This window comes from Micropterus dolomieu, linkage group LG08, assembly GCF_021292245.1.
Source record: "Micropterus dolomieu isolate WLL.071019.BEF.003 ecotype Adirondacks linkage group LG08, ASM2129224v1, whole genome shotgun sequence".
NCBI classification, from domain to species: domain Eukaryota; kingdom Metazoa; phylum Chordata; class Actinopteri; order Centrarchiformes; family Centrarchidae; genus Micropterus; species Micropterus dolomieu.
The window spans coordinates 28,144,460-28,152,512 of NC_060157.1; positions in this window are offsets into that span (position 1 = coordinate 28,144,460).

Below are 8,053 nucleotides of genomic sequence, written 5' to 3' on the forward strand. Positions count from 1 at the left end.
TCCACGTCTGAGTGCATCCAAACTGGAGTTTGGTTTATGTCCCTGTCGTCGGCTGTAATGCGATTATCCTCACTCTGCGGGGGTTGAATGTGTGGAAGTTTGTGTCTTGTCATTAGGACTGTAAATGACAGGGATGCATGGAGAGACAGAGAAAGAACGGGGGAGGAGAGTGAGGCCTGGTGGTGAGGGTGGGGGTGGAGGGGGTTAGCTGGAGATTTGAGCCATACCAGGGCTTTACTGCAGGCCACAATAGCATGTGTGGTGATTGTGTTGAAGGCTTGGCGTCCAGGGCTCAAGCCTCCCCCCGTGGACTGTTATGTGTGGGGGCCGCGGCTTTCGCTTTCAGAGCTTTTCTCCTCCTTTTTGTGGCTTGTTAGATGTCTTTGTTCTGAGGACGAAGGTCAATTTGAAAAGAAGTAAGGAAGAAGGAAAACATTACCATGGCACTGTTCATGCATGACCTCTCCCTATACTGCCAGCTTTCTAATTTTTTTTGTTTGTTTTATGTTATCCTGGCAGCTCTCAGTGTCTTGAAAACCAGCAACGCTGAGGAATTTACATCCTCGCTAATTTTAGCAATGGGTTCCTGACCAGAAAACACATCCTCCAATTTCTGTCTATATTGGTCTTCCTGCGTCTTTCCGCTGCTCTTTCTCTCACCAGCACTCCAGGGCTTTTGTAGATTATTCTGCTCCCTAAGTCTCCTGCAAGCCCCTCAATTTTCCTGTTTTCACTGCACTCTCTTCTAAGAGAGTTTGCATGTCCTGATCCAAGATTACACTCTGAATGCTGCCAAAGCTCCTCTCCAGGTTTAATCTGTGTAAAAACAAACTAAGTTGCTAGAACTAAATCCTTCAATGAACTTGTTCAATAATAGTGAGGAGCAAATAATTATTACCAGCATCAAGCATTACCGAAACTGTGCTGCTGAGATCTGTTTGATGTCAGCACAAGGCGACATGAGGGGGAGTGGAGAGCAGAAACACAAGCCGTTGTTGATATATGCCTTGTCTCTCTGCAGACTCTGTATATTTTGAAACCCCTGGACTAATTCATTCCATATTCTTGCTAATGACACTGCTGATGTCACTCAACACATAAAACGTCTCACACATCCATCTTTACAAGAGCCTATTAAAATCTCGGTGCTTCTGTTCCAATGGGGCTTTTTTGTTTGCTGCAGTTTTGCAGCAGAAGGACTGTAAAGGACAGAATAATCACATTGGACCAGCAGAGACCAGATAACTTCCAGTGAGGTCCGCACATATGGAAAGCTGGTCTTGACAACATACTATTTAGTATTTTATTTTTTGTTTAACACTGAGAAATAAATGTATCTATGTAACTGCAACATTAAAATTAAAAGACGTTTTAACCCACTCAACTGCCATTTAAGTTGTCATTCAATTCTACCATCTACAATGGTCATTTTCTGAATAGGGCTTTGTAGAATACCAGTTTTAAGTGATTTTTATTGTAATGATCTCAACTAGTAACCCTAAAAACTGAATTGTTAACATGACTTGGGGTCAGCAGAGGAAAACTGCTTCAACAATTAGCTTACTGGTAGGAAGGTGATTCATGGCAAGCTTTTGTAACTGTTTACCAACAAGATTTTCTACTGGACATTTAAATGTGATGTAATCTGACCAGATGTTAAGATCATCTGTGATCCTCTCAATATTAAGTTATTGCATCTATATTTTAAGGAGTTGTGTTTAATTTGCATGATGCACAAATGTAAGTTTAATGAGAGTGTCGTGCAGTGTAAATCATTTGTAAACACCTATTTTAACAAAATCAGTACCACAGTACAGAATTGCAGAAAAGATGAGGAACAAAGATCAAACAAAGATGCATAAAATATAGGAGAATGTTTAAGATCCAGAATTAGGTCCATGAGCGTGGATTTTATATGATCATATGATTTAGTTTAAGCTTTAAGGTCTGTGGTGTCAACAACAAGTTTCTGAAGAGATGTTTTCAAGCCTGGTTTTGAGTTTACTGCTCGCTGCTATTGTTGTAAGCTACTGAAACCAGAAAATCCACATTTGGGTAGGGTAGACCAGTAGAGTGGGTTGAGTGGCTACCACTCTTACAGGCCAAGACACCTGTCATTTAAGAAAACATCCCTAAAAAGTCAGAGTCATCTACTGGTCAAGTGTGTTGACGCATGGGTTCTCTGTTCTTGATGTTCTCACACACACAGAGCTGAAAACAAATGTACAGGAAGATACCAATATAGACATAAAGCTAAACACAGAAAGCAAGGCTAAACAGAGATAAGCAAACATAAATATATGGATGTTCAGGTATGTAGGTATGCAAATAAAACATACAGTTTTTATATACAGGTCACATTGATACTTCATAAACAGGATTGTGGTGTGGTACTTTGCTAAACAAGCAGTGCAGAAAGCATGGCAGTGAAAATAATGGTGAAATAGTTAAGTAGGTGTAATGCAATACTCTACGTCTTGAGATACAGCTGAAACGGTGTCGATTAATCAGTCAGTTGACTGAAAATTGAGTCATTGTTGAAGCTGGGGGGTGGTGATGGCGCATAGACAAGATGCTTGCCTTTGCTGTGGGAGACCTGGGTTTGATTCCCACTCTGAGACATCTACCATGTCAGAGGCGTGCGACCTCTGACATGTATAGCAATTGTAAGTCGCTTTGGATAAAAGCATCAGCTAAATGTAAAATGCAAAGCGTTTCAGTTGAGAGGATCAGTTGCATTTCTTTGTCTTGTGGGACAGTAAATTCAGTACATGTGGGTTTTGGACTGTTGGTAAATAGCATAAGCTTTAGAAGTAAAATGTGGGGAAAAACCAATTACTTCAAAAGAAAAGCTGAACTTTTTAAAATGGAATTCAAGACAGGCAGACATCCTTTGGAGCCAACATCTACAGGACAGTAGTGGTACTGCAACTGAAGTCATTCAGCCTTCAGACACTGTGGTGGCTGCTTGTACATGGATGTTTTCTGGAGCATCGTAAATTTCTCTTTTACCTTTTCACTGCAAGGGCGGCATGTCCTGTTTATGCCACAGATGACATCTAATTAAATGGGGTTTTATTCAATCAAAATAGGAACCAACTTCCAGAAGTTAACACAACATTTTACATTAACAGCAACAAAATTCCCATAAAGAAGAAGAAAAAAAACCATGCTAAACGCTGTGTCATTATTCTATTTCTCTCACCAGAAGAATCTGTCTCTCTCTGCAACTTTTTCTGCAGGGCTATTCTTTGTCTCAGTGCCCCCCTCTCTTAATTTCCGCCTGTCTGCATGTGTTTTGGAGGCCATTAATCGTCCCCAGCACAACATGCACCCCAGCAGATAATTACGGTCATTAAACCAATTAAGGAGCACATGGAGGGGAGGTTTCAGTCAGGCCCCGAGGCCTCCCACTCCTGTTCTTCGGCCGAGGTGGTCTGCTGAAACTCTGGCAAAGCTTTGAATAAAGAAGGGAGTGAATTACTTCAGCCCAGCTCTGGATTAATGCAGTTTCCTGTTGGTGAAACCTTGAGAGACCTTGCCAACTTTGCTGCAGGCCAAGTAACCACAGTCATTAGCCAGCAAAAGTCCTGCCCATTTTCATAACCCTTTTCTTTTTAGAGCCGATGCAGCCATTTACGTTGGTCATCAAAATATGCAAAGCTATTTTGGTGCTTCTGTGGCAAAACACAGAAAATGAGAAAAATAGGACAGAAGTGACAGAAAGGGAGGGAAGACTGGTCAATCTGCAGACAGTGCTTTTCAACATGCTCAGTCTATCATGTGATTCTAGAGCTAATATTATGGTTTCATTGAGCCTGACACAGTGGGAGTTCTGGCAGAATGAGGCTGTAACACAAAATACATACAACTATGATTATTGTGACAAAAGGAACAGAGACTTCCAGTCACCGTGCACATGTGCAGGCAAGCCACAGAAAGTCCCTCACACTTCCTCGGAAAGTCTCATATGGTTAGTCATGTTGGACAACAAAGTGTCCTCCGTTTTTTGAGCGAGATATTTCCCATCATTCTTCATGTTGTGCTTGGCATGTGAACTCTGCAAAGAAAGCAAAAGTGAAAGCCAACAAGGAATAAGGAGCTTCATGCAAGTTTTCTCTGCTTACTTATGAATGACATGTAAAAGTGAAATGTAGATCTTGTAATTGCTCCAGAATACATCAACAAAGAAAAACATATCAAATACTGCAGGTTGAAGATACGATCAGGGCTCCAACCCTGACCATATAATTAATGGTATGAGCTTTTTTGTTGGAACCTCCAAAGTTAGAAAATGTGGATCAAAGAAAGTAAACAATAAATGAAAAATGAAGAAACGAAGAATTGAGGAACTTTTTTCCTCAATCTTTAGAGGTGCAACTTGTAAGAAATATTGTAACGGGGTGTGTACAAGGCAGCATGCAAGAGGACCCAAATGCAGAGACCCTGACAGGCTTGAACAGTTCATTGATTTTAATGGAAACAAAATATTCACACAATTTCAAAGGCACACAAAGGCAGGTCCAAACAGAAGTAGTCGAGAATCTACAGGTAAACAGGAACGGGGCAGCTCAAATTATGGGGAAACAGCTATAGCATTAATTTCTCCACAATTTAAAATGCACCTACATCAGAGCTTACTAATAAACACATTGCATCTTGTTTGCTTAATCTATTCATAAAAAGCCAAAGAAAGTACTGGGCAGATGGATAAACTGAACAGAAATAGTCGTTCTGCCAGTCTTTATGTTAAGCTAGGCTAATTGCCTCCCTACTTTTGCTCTGTACTAAAAAGAGAGACATGAGAGTGTTCTATAAAAAATGTTCTGAGAAAAACACAAATATACAAAGGTGCTTTGTATTTGAGTGTTTTTCTTGCATGTCAGCATTGAGACTCTTTTTGCCTTCAGGTAGTGGACTTAAATTCACCCAGAAAATATGAAGAAGACTTTACTAGCTTGTTTAAAATCTGTTAAAGAAATTGTATATTGTAACACAACTGAAATAGCTCCTATAGATCTTTTGAAACATTATAATATCTCTCGCTGTGAGACAGGATTTTATAGTCAAAACACTCCCATGGAAAAAACGTGTTTTAAGTGTGAAATGCAGAACTGAGTGAATGTGAAGCAGGGGTGGCCTATAAAAAGCATGGTGGTCTGTCAGCTTGACCTTGGGAAAGGTTTAAAATATACAGCCATCATATTTGACTTATATCAGAGTGAGAAATTCCCACATTGACATGCACTGTAAAATAAGACTGGTTAAATTTACCCAGAAGCTGAATCACTACTCTTTTGCAATTATGATCAAAGTAATTACTCTTGTATTCCATCATAACTTGACAGTATTAAATAAAAATGCTGTTTCATGTATGATGTGCACAGAAATGTCAATGTTTGAGAATCATCCAGTATTGAAACACCACCAACTACCACTTTGCCTTGATGGACCACAGAAATGACTGTTGCTGAATGTCTGTGGCTTCCCAACGAGGAGCATCACAGTGTATGTGTGTTCGTGGACGTTAAACATTCCTTCTGCTCCCTTCGCTCTCTTCAAATACAATGCAAAACCCCACATTCTCATCTAATCAAATTCAAGATTTATTGTGTTTGATGAACGATCTGAACAGAGTAGAGATTTACCCAAGAGTCACACATAAGGAACATTAGAAAAACTTTATGAAGAGTAGATTTAAGAGTTGCACACAGGGACAAAAAGGTTTGCACAGCAGCCGGGATCGACAATGACTTTCTGTTACATATGAGGTGAGAAGCAGGAACCGACCCTTGGGGGATTAGGCAAGACATTGTCCTGCTGAACTGAATTATTGATGGAACACCTTTCCTCTGCATTTTCTCTGTAATCTCACAGATCTTCCTGCTTTGACCATGAGCCCTGATTGGATAAATGATAACAGAAAATACTCTGAAGCAGAACATATGTGAAAGTTGTAATGTTGCTTTCCAAGATACACTGCATTTGATACTGCATGTGCACTGCACATTTGTCTTTTTACCACAAGAGGTCAGACTGCTCCTTCCAGCCCTGTCACAATGAGAAGTGCATCCCAATATGCGGCACAAGGACCTAAAAGAGTCAAAAGGTTCCAAATACAATTAAGAATATTCCAGAGGGATTTCACAGTTGCGTGAAGGGGTAACAAGGTTTCTTGGGCTCTTCCATGTTTGTTTCTTTAGCTTCTTAAAAGTGTGTTCTTCATCTTCATGCAGGCCCAGAGGATGTTCCACAGGTCCTAAAAGTGGTTCCAGGGTCACTTGTTCCACAATATCCTGGTGAGGTTTTATGGTTCATTGAGGCTTTTCAGGATTCAAAATTCAAAATATTATCAGCCTGCCCTCAAGGGACCTCTGACAAAACCCTCAAGGAACCACCTCCAGAAACCCACAGACCTCTAGAATCCCCTGAAAGCAGCCTGCAACTATGTTAATGACCTCTGGAGAGGCATTCCAGGTCCTTGCTGGTTTCATGCTAATACAAGTTTAAGCTCAGGCATATCAGTCAACAAAAATCTCTCAATGTATTGTTGCATGGAGCGGCTTGGTTGCCATGGCAACAAGCTTTTCCCCGCGATGGAGGAAAAGGCGCTGTTGCTGCAGGTGATGTAAGCAAGCCCTAGTTACATTATCCCAGCATTTGCACCATCTGAGACAAACAGGGACACCAACAAGGGCCATGGAAGGAACATTGTGTCTGATTGTTTCATTATAGGGTAGTGTGTGTGTGTGTGTGTGTGTGTTGTATTACTGATGTAGTGGGGACATAAATCTGTTTACGCAGTCACATTGTGGGGACTTGCCTTTCTGGGGAAAAAAACCGCAAATACCCATGATGTAAATAATTACATTATAGGGTGAAGACTTGGTTTAAGGTTAGGGTGAGGATAGGCCTAGGTTCGGTTTAGGGGTAGAATAAATCTACAGGAAATTAATGCCAGTCAATGTAATGTCCTATGAAGTGATGGAAACACAACCGTGTGTGTGTGTGTGTGTGTGTGTGTGTGTGTGTGTGTGACACAGCACTAATGAGGTCACAGGAGACCCTGTTTGCTGTGAATAAAGGTGTGTGTTACCAAGTCCATATATCTGTGACGTTTCACTGTGAGTGTGTGATTAGATTATATATCATGGTATAGATGACTGGGTAGATGACAAAATGTATGTTTTTGTAGCGTCGAGTAACTAAAGCTGTCATGTACCAAAAGTTGCCAAAGAATACCAGGTAAGATTCTTACTTTTTTAAAAACATTTATTACAAAATTGATTATATATTGCTTTTGATCTCAATACCAAAAGTATGTCTTGAAAAATTTCAAAGCATACTAAACCCTAGCAAGCTAGCTAGATGGATAGATATAGCATGGCATAAAGTAAAGTACAGAGACTGACCTAAAAACTACAACCATACTATAATATTTACTGAATATAAACTAATAGTCCCTAATCACACACTGTAGCTATATGAGTAGTAGCAGTAGACATAACTGTATACCATAAAATAAAGCCCTGGTTTGTTTGCATGGATTGACCAAAATTTGCCATAAAATGCCATTTTTAATAAAATGTTTGATATTATTTTTTAGAAAAATAATTAAAAATTATATATTTTTTTTATTAAATTAAAAATAATAATTTTGGTCTCAGTACCAAAGTGTACAGTATATCGTGTTGGCAAGAGTACTGAAAAAAATATTCATAACAACATAGCTCCGTCATCAAGCCCTCCATTCACAGTGAGAATATACACAGTAGGATGGAGAGGAAGAAAAGAGTGGGAGGAGAATAGAAGAAATAGAGGGGAGGGGATACAAAATCGTCAGACATTCATCCTTTCTCCCTGTTTTTCCTATCTCTCTCTCTGTCCCCCCTCCCCACACATTGTCTGTGTCGCTCTCTCAACTCTCTCCTCCCATCCAGAAAAGTCAGCCAGTGCATCAGTGTGCAGCTCATCTGGCATCCGCTCTCACTTTCCCCCTGCCTCAGTTCCTCACTGCTCTCTGCTCCTCCGCTAACTGATACTTCTGCTACTA